At 45.6% G+C, this 17593-nt stretch overlaps 1 pseudogene; it reads left to right on the top strand.

Moving 5' to 3' along the window:
• The window catches only part of LOC120944450, a 222268-nt pseudogene that overhangs the window by 158482 nt on the left and 46193 nt on the right, over nucleotides 1-17593 (top strand).

The raw sequence follows: 17593 nt of genomic DNA, 5'->3' as shown, positions 1-17593 counted from the left end.
ATCGTGAATTTAACACACCCAGAATTGTGTAGGGTGTGAAGATCCTTCGGATGACTTGGGTTAGATTTAACCAGCAGGTTGGAAAAAAAATTCACACATTCAGTGTGGATGGGGGAATTCTCCTGATGGGTTATTGTGTTCTGAAGGAAGCCTTCCACACCATCAGAATAAAATGATCAGTGCTGCTGGCTATAGCAGACAACACTGATAGATTGGGAAGAACTCAACAGGCTGGTTGTACAGAAGTCGATCAGTAGAACAAAGTCTGTACATCCAGAGTGCCCATAAATGGAGAGAAATTCCTCCTGTCCCTGCTGAACCAGCTAAATTTCGATCCATGTGTTTAGCTTTAAAGTGCTACTAAAGTCATATATTTTTAATTAAAATAAAAAAACATTTTATACTTGCCTGCTCTGTGCAGTGGTATTGCACAGAGTGGCCCCGATCCTCCTCTTCTGGGGTTGCCGTCGCCAATCTTGGTCCCTCCTCCTTTTTCGGACAACCATAGCTAACCGCTGGCTATGGGGAGAATGTAATCTGCACACTCCCGACCTGTCTCTATGGAGCTGTGCTCAGGGCCGCCATCAGGGGTGTACAGGCAGCACCTGTAATGGGCCCGGAGGTCCCCAGGGCCCCGGTGGCATCCCCCTTTTTTTTTTTTTTCGTCCGCACCCAAAACCCCCCCCCCCGACCTCTAAGGGGCCAGTGGTCCCCAGGGCCCTGGATGGCATCCTCCCCCCCCTTTTTTTTTGTCAGCACCCAAAGCCCCACTGACCTCAATTCGCGGCGGCAGCCCCCCCCCCCCAAGCTTTTCGATTTGTGGTGCCCAAATACCAGTTCTGCTTTAACCAAAGTGTGTCGTAATTATATAATTTATTAGGGAAATGATGGGTATATGGTGGCGCTGGTGGGCCGATAGGCACGAGTATTGGTTTTAATATAATACCAAAAAAAGTTTGGTGGGGAATGTCCTCCTTCGAGAAGGTAAACTCATGATACTGGAAGGTGTGTCTAGAGATCCTGTTAGGCCTCGTACACACGATAGGTTAAACAGAGGACAACGGTCTGATGAACCGTTTTCATCGATCAAAACCGATCGTGTGTGGGCCCCATAGGTTATTTAACCGTCAGTTAAAAAAATGCCAACTTGCTTTAAATTTTAAATTTGAGTCGTTTAAATTGCTCTGCCCCTTAAAAAAAAAAATCCAGATTGTTGTCCTACTCCTGTGCTTTGAAGACGTTAAATCTGATCCGTTTCTTTTTCTGCATCTGTTTTATTTTTTTGTTGTAATGGAGGTTATATAGACAAGTAAGGTCCTAATCTTTTCTGTGTATTTAGGAATCCCTCCATTCCCTCATGGCAATGCTCGGCACTTCAAACCCATTCTTCATCCGCTGCATTAAACCCAACACACAGAAGGTAAGGACACTCCTGCAAATCGGATCTTTCTCTCTCTCTCTCCTCTGTCCCACTAGAAAGATTTACATTCACTTCCTGTCCCATAGCCAAACAGGAAGTGAGAAGAAATCTCTACAAATTAAGGCAATTCCTTGGGGACCCCCAGGTCACCAGATTTAGTTTCCCCTCCATTACTTTTCTGGGGACAACCTAAAAAAAAATTGGGGGATTTCTTTTACTTTCAATGATAATTGGAAACAGGAAAAATAGAGGGGTAATCTCTACGGGGGCACAGACTGCAATAAAAACTGACAGGTGTTCCAATCCATCTTCACTCTATCCAAAACTAAAAAACATTTTTTTTTCTTTTAGTTATACCTTAAGAGAGAAAATGGAGGCAAATGGATCCCCATAATGGAGGGGGGGGGGGGGGCCCAGACAGCAATAAAATGTTGGGGGTGCAATAATATGAATGTGCTGAAAATTAGGGATTTCCATTCTAGTGAAGAACTGCTAGCCAAAAAGTAAGGAACTCCTGGAATCGCATATAGCGCAATTAATTCCAAGAAAGTAATTCATGTTGTGCAATTGTGCATGGCTCCCAACTGTCCATTAATTGTGGAGTCAAGTCCTTCTGCCCTTCTTCTCTCTGCAGTTGTCCAACCTTTTGGTCGGATGTAGAGAAATGTATAAAACATGGACTATTTAACAAAAGGTGCTACAAAACCTTCCCAACCTTTTATCCAACCTCAAAATTCTTGCATTATAAAGAAAAGCCAGCAAAAAAAGTAAAATGGTAGTGTAGGTGTAACCAGTCATTTTGTAGGCCATTTCATGGTTCCGGTAATTTGAGGCTTAGCAAGGGTGGGTCCTTTTTGCCTTCATATTTTGTGCTAAAAGGTGTTTGTGAAGTTGGGAGGTATGCAGTGACTATTCCTATGCCATAGAGCCTCTTTTTTTGGGTCGTAGATTCATTTGTACTTTCCTGTGGTTTGTTGTGTTGAGTTGTCTTGTCTTTTCTTACAGCTGCCAAGTAAATTCTGCCCAGACATTGTCCTGAACCAGCTGAGATACTCTGGAATGTTGGAGACTGTGAAGATCAGGAGGGCCGGGTACCCTGTCCGCAGACAATACCAGGACTTCATTGCCAGGTGATGGACACCGCTGATTGGCTTTTGTGGGCAAGACCTCTCACCTTTACCTATTGTATTCACAGTAGTGGTTCTAAAGTCTAAGAGCCAGATTCTCGTAGAACGGCGTATTTTTGCGGCGGCGTAACATATCCGATTTAGGTTACGCCTCAGCAACTTAGACGGGCAAGTGCTGTATTCTCAAAGCACTTGTTCCGTAAGTTGCAGCGGCATAGCCTAAATCGGCCGGCGTAAGCCCGCCTAATTACAATTTGGAACAGGGGGGTGTGTTTTATGTAAATGTGCTGTGACCCGACGTGATTGACGTTTTTCATGAACGGCGCATGCGCCGTCCGTGGAAATCTCCCAGTGTGCATTGCTCCTAATATGCTCCTAATACGCCGCAAGGACGTATTGGTTTTGACGTGAACGTAAATTACGTCCAGCCCCATTCACGGACGAGTTACGCAAACAACGTAAAATTTTCAAATTTCGTTGCGGGAACGACGGCCATACTTATCATTCTTACGCCGCACTTACGCCACCATATAACAGGGGTAACTATGCGCCGGGAAAAGCCTAACGTAAACGGCGTAACTTTACTGCGTCGGATGGGCGTACGTTCGGGAATTAGTATCTAGCTGATTTACATATTTCGACACGTAAATCGGCTTACACGCCCCTAGCGGCCAGCGTAAAAATGCAGTTACGATCCGACGGTGTAAGAGACTTACGCCTGTCGGATCTAACAGATATCTATGCGTAACTGATTCTAAGAATCAGGCGCATAGATACGACGGCACAATGCAGAGATACGATGGCGTATCTGGAGATACGCCGTCGTATCTCGGTTGTGAATCTGGGCCTAAAAGTTTTTTTACCTTAATGCATTCTCTGCATGAAGGTAAAAAAAACACCCCACTATTGGACATGTGCACTGCCAAAAAATACATTCGTTTTCGTTACATTCTTTAAAATTTTTAATTTTTTTTACCTTGGAGTTTCGGACTTTTGGAGTTTCGGACTTTTGGAGTTTCGGAAGATTAGGAATTAACGAATTTGTCAATGTTAAACTAATTCGGAACTAAACAAAATGCACATGTCTACCCACTATCTCTTGTAGGCCCCCCCCCCCCCCCAAACACTTAACTGGCTTATTTCAGCTTTCACAGGAGACACTGAGGACAAGGGAGTCATAGGCTCCTGCTGGTGTCAGTCAACCTGCTGTGAGGAGGAGTGGGGGCATGGCTTGCTGCTGCTATGTGTGTCTGTTTGCACACATGGGTTCCTCCTTAGCACCCACTTTCTATGGAAGAAAATAAATCTTGCACAGAAAAGTTCCATACTTTTTCTTTGGCAGTCCCCGGCAGCGCTGTCGCCTTCTTCTAGCCTCCCCAGAGCAGGGAGAAGGTGACAGCGCTGCGGGGACTGCCAGAAGATAAAGTATGGAACTTTTCTGTGCAATATTGTTGCACGAATCAGGTAAGCCGTCCCCACCAGGAGAAAACCATGCTATAGCAGCAAGCCACAATCGCAAGAGAATCCGGCAGGCTTGTTGTCCCAAAGTTGATTGATCGATCATTTAGCCTGCCCAATAATGGTTAGAATCTTGGCCGGTTCCTGCTGAACAGGCAGTGATTCGAGCCACGTGTGGCCGGCCTAAATGGATCTGGGGATGAAGTGCCACACCACCCGTTGACAGTCCAGATACAAATTTATTCCAATGTAAGATCAAGTAGAAGACTTTATAAAATAACTTGCGCTTTTTGAGTGCTTTAGCCAATGCTACAAACAATGCGTTTGATTTACTAAAACTGGAGCGTGCAAAATCTGGTGCAGCAGTGCATTGTAGCCAATCGGCTTATAACTTCAGCTTGTTCAATTAAGCTTTGACAAGAAAGCCTGGAAGCTGATTGGTTTCTATGCAGAGCTCCAGATTTTGCACTCTCCAGTTTTAGAAAATCAAACCCATTGCTTCCATTGTCCAGTCCACATAAATAGTTTTTCCCATTTTTAGGCCCTGTTTGAGGGGGCGAGTTCGGGCCCTTTCGGAAGGTCTTCTATTAAATGTCCATTGCAATAAAATTTGTATCTGGACTATTGACTTGTGGAGTTTCAATTCCTGATCCATTTTACTTTTTTATCTCTACCTGTGAAACTTCCCCTTTCTTCTGTTGCTAATGACACAAGAGAAAGTGATTAGAACAGCCTTTTTAAAATGGAGGAACCCTTGAAATAATAGGTCTTGGGGAACCCCTGCTAATAATTACTACGTTGACAGCTCACTGTACAGGAGTGTTTCGGTTACTAGAAAGAATGCTCCTAATATTTGTGGTCATTGGGAGTAATTTTTCTCTTCTAAATAGATAAAAAGATCAATATTTTCAGTGGGAAATGATCTGAAAGACAGAAATTGCTTCTTGTTCAAGGAACCTCCAGCAACATCTGGAAGAACCTAGGGTTCCAAGGAACCCTGGTTGAGGAGGGCAGGTTGGATTATACGTTTCTAACTCTTCTCTCTGCTATATCCAAAAGCTAAAAAATGCATTTCTACATTGGTAATCATAAAAAAAAGACATACTGGAAAATATATATTTGAGGAACCTTTTTAGAAGTCCTTGTACACCTGGATAAGAATCTGCGGCTAGACCACATCATACAACTTTAGATTGGGTACTAAAGGTATTTTCTATTTTTATCTGAGCACTGCCCTTAAATACCGATTATCTTATTACAGGTATAAGATGCTGCTGAGTAACATCAAAGGTACAGACGACGTGAAGGGGAGGTGTGCTGCCCTCCTTCAGACTTTTGATGCCTCCAAGAAAGAGTGGCAACTTGGCAAGACCAAGGTAAGCGATCAGATTTAAGAAACCCATTTTGGATAATGCACGTGTATCCACAATGCCTGTTTGCACACTTTTTCTGGTGTTGCCATAAATTGCAACCACATACATTTTATCGTAGAGGCCATTGCACCCCAGCCCACCACAATGTGCATTCCATTTTTTGGTTTGGTTTATCGGGTAAAATAAAAATATTGAGCTTATTACTGGTCCATTAAGTGTGTTGGCAGAGGATTCATACTGAATGTGCTCTGTAAAGGCGGCACACAAGCCCATTGCTTTCATTACGCTCAATAGTATTACCCAGACTGGCTGGAGCAACCCCCCCTCCCCGATTGATGGGACACCAACAGCACAAAATGCCTAATCTATCCCAATTTAGTGAGGACTATACCCCCCCCCCCCTGTGGAATTGCATATATGACCCACCCATTCGTTTTTTCCAGCCCGGTGATTTTATCCCAGATTCTTTATTCAAACCCTTATTTTTACATATGTGACTCTATGGGGTGGATTTACTAAAGGCAAATAAACTGCTTTGCAAGTGCAATTTCTCCAAAACTTAGTAAATGAAGTGAAGCTTCACTTTGAAAAGAATATCCAATCACATGAAAAGAAAATAAAAAAAAAATGATTTTTGCTTGCACACGATTGGATGATGGAGGTCAGCAGAGCTTTCTCTCATTTACTAAGCTCTGGAGCAACTGCACTTGCAAAGTACATAGTCGTTTTGACTTTAGTAAATCAACCACTATGCATGTGATGCACTTAATGGCCAATTTCCTCTTTTGTAAACTTCAATAAAATAAATTATTAAAGAAAATATACGGTAAGTTATTGACCAATACTTGCCATCATTTTCTTTTCTGGGCTACTGGATATCACAGGCCAGCTCTGCTCCTTAAACCCAATAGGACCACCTAGCTAGCTAACAATAAGGAAGAGATGATCCCTACCCAGCATTCTATAGTTGGTTACTGGGGTTGAAAACTATGCTGTCATGGGGTGTAGGAAAGAAAAATGATGGCAAGAATTTGACAACAGTTCTCTTTATTCCTGGCACATCTTGTGACAAAGTATCATAAAAAGTACTTAGAACAGGCATGTACAAAGTCCGGCCCCCCCCCCTGGTAATTTGTATATATCTATATCTTTTGTGGCCACAAAAGATATATACTGTATTTATCTGCGGGGACAGGGAGGGGGCGGGACGAGCGCCGTCAGATTACATACAGGAGATCCTCCTGTTTACTCGGCGATGTCTGCAATAGGAAGTCCCGTCTTCTGGGCTGCCATTGGATGATTGTTCTGTCTATCATAGGAGGTGGGACTTTGTATTAAAGAGTATGCCGTGTTAACAGGAGATTTTCCTGTATGTAATCTGTTGGCGCTCGTCCTGCCTCCTCCCTGTCTCCTCTGAGACTGCAGATGGGCATTGATCAGGCTGCATTCATGCCAATGGTGAGGCTGCATTCATGGCAAGGGTGAGGCTGCAGATGGGCACTGACCCTTATTTTGCTTCACAGTTCTTTATTTAAAATGTACGTTTCCCCCCCCCCCCCCCTGAAACTTCCCTCTTAAAGTGAAGGTGGGTGTTATATGCCTGTGCGTGTTATACGCTGATAAATACGGTATATCCAAATAATGCGACTAAGCTCATCCTTGGTTCTGAGCGGCACTCAGGGATTGGTTGGGGCCACAAAACACATAGATCTATCTATCTATCTATCTATCTATCTATCTATCTATCTATCTATCCAAATAACACGCCCAAGCTCATCTCTTCACCACACACCGCCACAAAGGCAAGAGAATTCTTGTTGGGCCATGTATCAGTTGCTCAGACGAACACACTTAGATTGAATTTTAATGTTTCAAAGAATACCAGGCAAAATGGTCGGCCCTCACGCATGTTCACTTCATCAAATCTGGCCCTCTTTAAAAAAAAGTTTGGACACCCCTGAGTCCTAGAAAGTCAAAACTAAAGTAAGGGAAGAAAGATAACTATAACCACGTGATTGATGCCATGGTATACTGTCATGAGAGCCCCTAGAAAGTTGGCATGAGAGCGAGGAACAGCATATGATCTGTCTATCATGGAAACAAAATGGCAGTTTATTCTATTAAATAACCAGACCCGAAAAGTAGGACTTGCCATACAAGGTGGGTGCTGTCCACCTTAAAGAGGCTGAACCAGGATGGGGTGTGGTAGGGGTAATCCAGTAAGGTGAAGGTGAAGCAAGGACAAAATAAAGAACTCAGGGTAGGTATTCCTTTTTTTTAGCTAGCAGGGTTGTCCTATTGGGGTCAAGGGGCATAGCTGATCCATGGTATCCATGATCCATGGTATGCTGTAAGAGGAATAGCAGGAAAATGTATTTATCATGTTGATGGGGTAACAGAGTAAACAGGTAAGACCAAATATAATGAAACTCTGTAACATGCTGCAGAGTTTGATGGAGCAACACAATTTTGGGAAGCCATTTATAATTAGAAAATTATTAGGTTTATGAATCGGTATTTGCAGAAAGTTGCATTTGTGGAATTATTCATTATGACCATGATGGGAAGAATTTTAGAGTACAATACAATACAGTGATCAGGGTGAGATGCCCCATTCCTATGGAAATATAATGATCAGTATTTCTTGGTGGATTCTTTTCTAATGAAATGTCGTATTAAATATTCTGAACGTTATGAAACGGCTATTGTTCTTCTCTGAGACAATCGTTTTGTTTCAATTCTAAAACCGGCGTGACTGATATGTTTGGCGTGATACTCCTCCCTGTGGCGTGGGGTGGTGGGCGAGGGAGTAAAGGGGGGGATTGTTTGGGTCAGAGGCAGGGTGACATCACATTGGAGATGTGTGACAGACAGAGCAGAGAGGAGTCACATGAAGCTTTCCCTCGTTGGGTGGCACAAGTCGGGAGCTGGTGGATGGCTGCCAGCGCAGGCGAGGCACACAAGGCTATTGTGGAGGCCATGAAGAAGCCTGTTGCCTCAGGCTTGCCACACAGAACAAGGCCTCTTTGTTCTGCGTATGGTTGCAGGCAGCTCCCAGTGTCTTTGCTGTGCTCGTTTTTGTGCCTTGATTGAAGAGCAGGCTTTATTAACAGAGCAGGAATGTTATTGCAGTTAATTTGGATGTTAACCCTGATTGTGTAGTGTTTATCCTTGATAGAGCTAAAGCAGCTGATGGAGAAGCACTGGAGCAAGAAAGCTTGAAGAAATGGAGTGTCTGACAATATTACCCAATCCCATTATTTTATCTTCTCCAGTGACTGAAAATGTACAATTAATTGGTGGCTGCACTCGTCTATGGATGCACACATCAGCTCTATGTCTATGTAGCTGAAAAAAATATCCAGCAAGTTCTGTACTTTTTCAGATTGTCACTTTATTAGATTGCAATAATATATGAGTGCATTGGTTTATGTAGTGTATATGTCCTTTATGATGGTGCACAATCTCATAATAAACTTCTCTACCTCTAGTGTTCTGCCAACACAACCCACTCTCTTTCTGATGTCTGACCAGCTCGCTCTCTCTTCTTTCTCGCTATCTTGGCCAGCTCGCTCTCTGTTCTTGCTCGCTATCATGGCCAGCTCGCTCTCTGTTCTTGCTCGCTATCATGGCCAGCTCGCTCTCTGTTCTTGCTCGCTATCATGGCCCGCTCGCTCTCTGTTCTTGCTCGCTATCATGGCCCGCTCGCGCTCTCTTCTTGCTCGCTATCATGGCCCGCTCTCTTCTTGCTCGCTATCATGGCCAGCTCGCTCTCTGTTCTTGCTCGATATCATGGCCAGCTCGCTCTCTGTTCTTGCTCGATATCATGGCCCGCTCGCTCTCTGTTCTTGCTTGCTATCATGGCCCGCTCGCTCTCTGTTCTTGGTACCTATCATGGCTAGCTCGCTCTCTCTTCTTGCTCCCTATCATGGCCAGCTCGCTCTCTTCTTGCTCCCTATCATGGCCAGCTCGCTCATCATCGCTTTCCCGCCTCATCATCATGACCCAGCTATCTTTTCCTCCTGTTTGTCATGACCAGTTCTCTTTTCCTCGTCTCTGACATGACCAGCGCTCTCTCTTCCTGCTCTCTTTTAGGACCATCTCTCTCTCTCTCTCTCTCTCTCTCTCTCTCTCCTTTTGTTATGACCAGCTCTCACCCATTCTCACCTTTGTCGTGATCAGCTCTCTCTCGTCTCTCTTATTTGCTGTCTGTCATAGCTGGTTCTCTCTTCCTGCTCTCTGTTATGGTCGACTTTCTTCCTGCTCTCTGTCCTGGCCAGCTTTTTTCCTGCTCCATTTTATGGTCAGCGCTTTCTTACTATCCTCTGTTATGGTCCGCTCTCTCTTACTACCCTCTGTTTTGGTCAGCTCTCTCGTTCTGTCTCTGTTATCGCCAGCTCTCTGTTATAGTTGTTTCTCTTTTCCTGCTCTCTGTCATGGCTGGTTCTCTTTCTGCTATCTGTGATGGTCCTCTTTCTCTCTCTTCCTGCCCTCTGTTATGGTCGTCTCTCTCTTCCTGCCCCCTGTTATGGTCGCCTCTCTCTTCCTGCCCCCTGTTATGGTCGCCTCTCTCTTCCTGCCCTCTGTTATGGTCGTCTTTCTCTTCCTTGCCCTCTGTTATGGCCGTCTCTCTTCCTGCCCCCTGTTATGGCCGTCTCTCTCTTCCTGCCCCCTGTTATGGTCGCCTCTCTCTTCCTGCCCCCTGATATGGTCGCCTCTCGCTTGCTGCCCTCTGTTATGGCCGTCTCTCTTCCTGCCCCCTCTTATGGCCGTCTCTCTCTTCCTGCCCTCTGTTATGGTCGCCTCTCTCTTCCTGCCCCCTGTTATGGTCGCCTCTCTCTTCCTGCCCCCTGTTATGGTCGCCTCTCTCTTCCTGCCCTCTGTTATGGTCGTCTTTCTCTTCCTTGCCCTCTGTTATAGCCGTCTCTCTTCCTGCCCCCTGTTATGGTCGCCTCTCTCTTCCTGCCCCCTGTTATGGTCGCCTCTCTCTTCCTGCCCCCTGTTATGGTCGCCTCTCTCTTCCTGCCCCCTGATATGGTCGCCTCTCTCTTGCTGCCCTCTGTTATGGCCGTCTCTCTTCCTGCCCCCTCTTATGGTCGTCTCTCTCTTCCTGCCCTCTGTTATGGTTGGCTCTCTTCTCCTGCTCTCTGTCACAAACAGACTTTCCTGCTAAAAGTTTCTCTATACTCTCGGTAACACTCAGCAGCCAATCACAGTCCTCCTTTCACAAAGCTAACTATATTAGACTATTGAAAGCAACATTCTGATTGTTTGCTTTGGGTTACAGTATATTCTAGCTCTGCACTGTGATATCATATCATATGCCCCATAGACTTTCCATGCTCCAGTTATGTCCTTAGATTGCTCAGCAGCCCAGTGCCAGGGATGTGGGCAGTGTACATGTCTGCGCCTTCTTCCAGCCAGCGCAGTGACTGCTCCATGTGCTCTCTCCCCCGTCGATTGTTTGTGAACGGAAGGAACAGCTTCTGGAAGGAAGCCGGCAATGCAAAGGCGGGGGGGGGGATTCTTTGTCATAATTTTTTAACTAAATAAAACAGCTGCAATCACTTGTACAGTATAGAGAAAGAAAAGCTTCTTAGCGAGTAATGAGGGAGTGTGCAGCGGAGCAGTGGCATCTTCTCCTGGCTGTAAACAGGTTGTGTATATCTGGGGTTTATTTCCTACCAGCAATTCACTTGTATGCTGCTGTCTCTATAGAGGCTTCAAGATATTCTACATTCTTCTTGTCTGCATTCTATTGTTATGCTGTGCACTGTATATGTCCATTTCCTTCATCTCCCAGTCTCCTTCTTTGTGAGTTTCCCATTTACCTATCCGGCCTTCTGTCCCCTGTGTCTCTTCCTTCCCTCCCCGCTGTCCTTCCTTCCTGAGTGTCTCTTATGTGTACAGTACGGTGACCTGCCCAACTGTCCTGTATATTCCACAGATTCTTTGTTCTACATGCTTCTGTCCTCCTGTATATTCCTATGTCTAGTGGGTTCTGTCCTTTTTGCATTCCACTGGCTCCATTTTCATAAACTCTACAGTGATCTGCTTATTTGCCTTGTGCCCCTGTGCTGCCTCCCCCTTTTCCTTGTGCGCCCTTTGCCTTGTGACTCCAGGTCTGCCTGCTCCCCGGTGCCCCTGTGCTGCCTGCTCCCCGGTGCCCCTGTGCTGCCTGCTCCCCGGTGCCCCTGTGCTGCCTGCTCCCCGGTGCCCCTGTGCTGCCTGCTCCCCGGTGCCCCTGTGCTGCCTGCTCCCCGGTGCCCCTGTGCTGCCTGCCCCCCTGCCTTGTGTGTTCCATATGCCTGCTTCTCTGCCCTGTGCACTCCAGTGCCAGCCTTTGTATATAATACAGTGACTCCACTGCTTCCCTCCCCAATGTATATAGTACAGTCACCTGCCATGTCCTACTATGTACATTCCACTGCCTACCTCCCTATGTATTTAGTGCAGTCACCTGCCTAGTCCTGCTGTAAATATTTAAGCACCTTGTCCTTCCCTGTGTATTCCAGTATGTGCCTCCCTGTGTATATAATACAGTCTCCTGCCTGGTCCTTCCCTGTGTATTCCAGTATCTGCCTCCCTGTGTATATAGGACAGTCTCCTGCCTGGTCCTTCCCTGTGTATTCCAGTATGTGCCTCCCTGTGTATATAATACAGTCTCCTGCCTGGTCCTTCCCTGTGTATTCCAGTATGTGCCTCCCTGTGTATATAGGACAGTCTCCTGCCTGGTCCTTCCCTGTGTATTCCAGTATCTGCCTCCCTGTGTATATAGGACAGTCTCCTGCCTGGTCCTTCCCTGTGTATTCCAGTATCTGCCTCCCTGTGTATATAGGACAGTCTCCTGCCTGGTCCTTCCCTGTGTATTCCAGTATCTGCCTCCCTGTGTATATAATACAGTCTCCTGCCTGGTCCTTCCCTGTGTATTCCAGTATCTGCCTCCCTGTGTATATAGGACAGTCTCCTGCCTGGTCCTTCCCTGTGTATTCCAGTATGTGCCTCCCTGTGTATATAGGACAGTCTCCTGCCTGGTCCTTCCCTGTGTATTCCAGTATGTGCCTCCCTGTGTATATAATAGTCTCCTGCCTGGTCCTTCCCTGTGTATTCCAGTATCTGCCTCCCTGTGTATATAATACAGTCTCCTGCCTGGTCCTTCCCTGTGTATTCCAGTATGTGCCTCCCTGTATATATAGGACAGTCTCCTGCCTGGTCCTTCCCTGTGTATTGCAGTATGTGCCTCCCTGTGTATACAGTACATTGTATCTCTGCTGTCTCATGTCCTGCCTATACAGCTGTCTTTTTGTCTGTCCGGATTCTCTGGTCGTCTTCCTATCTGTAGATCTTTCTCCTCCTCCATCCAGCCTCCCTCCTCTGGGAGTTTCTGGCTGCTGGGATCATACTAGAGTCGGCGTGCACTTGGCACCGGACGGGCACTGGGTTTGGTGTGCGGCAGATTGTCACCCGCATGTCTTATGGCTCCTATCACCTACATAAGGGGGTGTCTCTCCTTTCCCACAGGTATTCCTCAAAGAGGGTCTGGAGCAGCGGCTGGAGAAGAGTCGGGAGCAAGAACTGAAGAGGGCAGCCTTGGTCATCCGTGCCCACATCCAGGGGTACATCGCCAGGTAGGCATCACCACCTCCCTCCGTCACATCTAGATAGAACTTTATATAACAAGCCCTTGTTCTGGGAATTACACTGAGTGGAATCGGGGTCAGCATTCCACATGTCATGTATGGAAAGGCAATGCAACCCAAGCCTGCAAATACTTCTTTGTGTTACCTGAAACTGAACTTTGATATTAAAACCCCACAGAAGGCACTCATGTATGTATAAAAAAAAATGTATACTAGTGTAAATGCCTGAATTTGATTTATTATCTGTTAGATGAAATCTGCTGTACAGCAGCACTCAGACTGGGAGGGTGGGGGGGCGCAATCAGATGACCTGCATGCACTTGTGCCGACTAGACATGCAGTTAGGAGGAGAGAGCAGAGAGGTGACCTCATCTGTCTTTTGCTGCTCCTTTTCTGTGACCAGGTTTTGATGCTTAACTTCTATTGAGAAAAGTCAGGTCACCGGACTGGTTGTTCTGTGTTTGAAGGGCTGTGTAAGTCTGAGGACTGGATGGACAGAAATGCAATCCTTTTGGCAGTTAAACAACTCATAAATGAATTTCGGATGTGTATTTAGCAGATTGCCTGAGGCTTAACTTTAATCTTTTTCTAGTTACTACTAAGTCTGAAATCATGAAGCACTTAGTATGCAAATATCGCAACGTTACTGATCATGGAGCTGTCCTCTAAAGGCAGCTTAAAGTAAAACTCTACCATATATACCGTATTTATCGGGGTATTGCGCGCTCCGGCGTATAGCACGCACTCCCTAATGTGGACCCGCATTCCTGTAAAAAAAACATTTTAGTACTTACAGTTTTGTTGTCTTCTTTATTTGGAGAAATTTTGCTTCCGTTTTTATGATGGTCAAACGGGAAATGACTGGAGTCTCCCGGGAAAGAACAAACGGGAAGAAACTCCTATTAACTATCGCAAGCAGCTTGAAAGATGAACCAATGAGATTACGGTTGTCGCACAACTTTTGCATATCATGCAATAATCTCTCACCGAATGGAAAACCCCCATTGGAGTCTCAGGCAGTGACTAGCAGGATAAGAAGACGTTTTGGGGAAATGTGGTGCTTTGTAACTCTGGGCCAGATTCACAAAAGAGATACGACGGCGTATCTCCTGATACGCCATCGTATCTCTGTGATCCGCCCGTCCTAACTATGCGGCTGATTCATAGAATCAGTTACGCATAGATAGCCAAAAGATCCGACAGGTGTAATTGACTTACACTGTCGGATCTTAAAGCGGTGGTTCCCCCTTAAAAACAACTTTTTTTTATTCCACTGCCCCCCCACATTACAATCGAATTAAGGCTCTTATTTTTTTTTTGCTGCTGTACATACCTTGATACAGCATCTTCACCCGTGCATCCGGGTTGCGAGTCCCGCGGGAGTGGGCGTTCCTCACATGCTGTTGATTGATGTTTTGCCCAAAAACGAGCTCTCCCCTGTCGCGTAAGCCACGTCACGGTTGGCGAAAGGAGCCGAACGGCGAGTCGGCGCTATACTGCGCATGCGCATCGCCGTTCGGCTCCTTTCGCCAATCGTGACGCGGCTTACGCGACGGGGGGAGAGCTCGTTTTTGGGCAAAACGTCAATCAACAGCATGTGAGGAACGCCCACTCCCGCGGGACTCGCAACCCGGATGCACGGGTGAAGATGCTGTATCAAGGTATGTACAGCAGCAAAAAAAAAATAAGAGCCTTAATTCGATTGTAATGTGGGGGGGCAGTGGAATAAAAAAAAGTTGTTTTTAAGGGGGAACCACCGCTTTAAGGATGCAATTCTAGGCTGGCCGCTAGGTGGCGAGGCCATTGCGGTCGGCGTAGAATATGCAAATGACTAGTTACGGCGATTCCCGAACGTGCGCGCTGCCCGTCGATCGAACTTTACGTAGTTTCCGTCGAGTTACGCCGCGTAAAATTAGGGCTACCTCCTAGGTGTTCTAAGCCATGTTAAGTATGGCCGTTGTTCCCGCGTCGAAATTGAAAAATTCACGTCGTTTGCGTAAGTCGTCCGTGAATGGCGCTGGACGCCATTTACGTTAACGTCTAAACAAATGACGTCCGTGCGACGTCATTTAGCGCAATGTACGTCGGGTAATTTTCCCGACGGAGCATGCGCAGTACGTTCGGCGCGGGAACGCGCCTAATTTAAATGGTGCCCGCCCCATTTGAATTAGGCGGGCTTGCGCCGATCGGATTTACGTTACACCGCCGCAAGTTTACAGATAAGTGCTTTGTGAATCGGGCGCTTACGCTGTAAACCTGCGGAGGTGTAACGTAAATGGGATACGTTACGCCGCCGTGGAGTAACATAATTCTATGTGAATCTGGCCCTCTGTGCCCGGAGTAGTTGTGCCCGGGTTCTGACCCCGATCCTCGGGTTTGGTGTACGGAATGTGGTGACGTGCAGTGTTTTGGTTGACCGACAAATGGCATAGGGTGTTATGGAGTTAAAGAAAAAAGTCTCGCATTCTTTAGGAAGCGGTGGAAGGACGTTGTCCGGGTTGTACAGTGATTGGAAATAGGCTGATAAATGAGCTTTTCTATTTTTAGCCCCCGATGTTATTTGGGCTCGGAGGACAGGATGTAGGACTAGGTAGTAATGTTTTTCTTTTAAAGGGAAGTATTTCCAGCAAGCGTCCATTGAAATCATCATTGTAACCTTTAACTGACAGTATTCTTCATAGGACTTTGATGTTTTATGCATGTCTCACATTTTGTAGATTTTAGTCCACTAGTTTGTATCAGTCCTGGTAAATGTCAGCTGAAATAAAATCCATTAAAGTAAAAGAAAACGTTTATACCTAAAAAATAATGTATGCAATCCTATAGCTTACATGTAAGTACCTGACTCTAATTTGGGCTCAGTCTCTTGCCCTCCCTGTACAGCAGGGGACAGAGAGAAGCAGCACATTCAGTTGTGTGGCATTGCTAGAAGTATATTGATTTGGAGGAGAGAGCAGAGTGATGGAACTCTTCAGCCCACTGCTTATTCTTTTAGGCCGCATTCACACCTGAGCGTAGCACTTTCGGTCGTTTTTTCCGGCGTATTCACGCGTTTGCATACAGCGTTTTCCGACGTTTTTGAACTTTGTCGTTTTTTATTTTAGCCAATAGGAAAAATGCTCATCTATTTTATCACTTGTTGCTATGTTTGTATATTTTTTTTATCTTCTTCCTGGGTGAATGTTCTATTTCACAGAACAGATTAAAGCGACAAAACGCCCGTAGAAACGCGCGTTGTCGCGCTAGACGCTTGAATCGATCGTTTCCATTAGTTTTCATGGGAATACAAACGTTCAAAAACACCCAAATCGGCCCGATTCGAGCGGCAAAAAAGGGTCCAGAACTTGTTTGAGCTTCAGGCGTTCGGCTTCAGGCGTTTTGGAGTGAAGATGTGAACCATCTCCATTGGGAATAATGTATTTTTTCCCCTCTAGCGTTTTTGGAGCTTCACGCTTCAGGCGACAAAACGCTCAGGTGTGAAAGCAGCCTTATTATACAGTCAAAGGATGGGATTAGGGAGGAGACCTGTAAGTAAAAGTGAAACTGCACATAAAGGGCAGGTCCCGGACAGACATTTGTCTGCTACTTCTCCTTTCACTGTCACATTTATAGGGTAGGGGGGAGACCTGAAAGTGAAAACTGCACATACAAATCAGGTACCCTGCCAGACATTAGTCTGCTGATTTCTACTTTCACTGTCCAGTCATTCGATGGGGGTAAGGAGGGGACCTGTAAATAATACATTGAAACTGCACATAAAGTGCAGGTCCCCTGCAAGAAATTAGTCCACTGCTTCTTCTTGCACTGTCCAGTCATAGGGGGTTATTTATGAAAGGCAAATCCACTTTGCACTACAAGTTGAAAGTGCATTTGGAAGTGCAGAGTCGCTGTAAATCTGAGAGGGAAGATCTGAAATGAGGGGGAAGCTCTGCTGATTTTATTATCCAATCATATGCAAGCTAAAATGCTGTTTTTTTTTTTTCCTTGCATGTCCCCCTCGGGATCCACAGCGACTGCCCTCCCAAGTGCACTTTCAGTGCAATTTCAAGTGCACTTGCATTTGTATTTCAAAGTGGATTTGCCTTTCGTAAATAACCCCATAGAATAGGCTTGAGGAGAGGACTTGTAAATAAAAGTGAAACTGCACATAAAGAGCAGGTCCCCTGCAAGACCTTAGACACAACTGCTTTTTCTTGCACTGTCCAGTCATAGGGTGAGGGAAGGCAAGAGGCCTATAAGTAAAAGGGAAAGTGCACATACAGGTCAGGTCCCCAGCAAGACATTGGTCCACTACTTCTCCTTTCACTGTCCAGTCCATGGGATTGGGGTAGGGGGAAACCTGTAAATAAAAGTGAAACTGCACATAAAGAGAAGGTCCCCTGCAAGATATTAGTCCACTGCTTCTCCTTTAACTGTCTAGTCTTAGGGTGGGGGTAGGGAGGAAGCCTATAATATATTTTAATATATATAAATATATATATATATTATATAAAAATGTGTGTATATATACATGTATGTGTATGTGTATGTATGTATGTATGTATGTATGTGTAATATATATATATATATATATAT

This window comes from Rana temporaria, chromosome 6 (assembly GCF_905171775.1).
Source record: "Rana temporaria chromosome 6, aRanTem1.1, whole genome shotgun sequence".
In the NCBI taxonomy this organism is placed as follows: Eukaryota; Metazoa; Chordata; class Amphibia; order Anura; family Ranidae; genus Rana; species Rana temporaria.
Note: the sequence above shows the minus strand (reverse complement) of the source record. Positions and strands in the feature narration are given on the sequence as shown.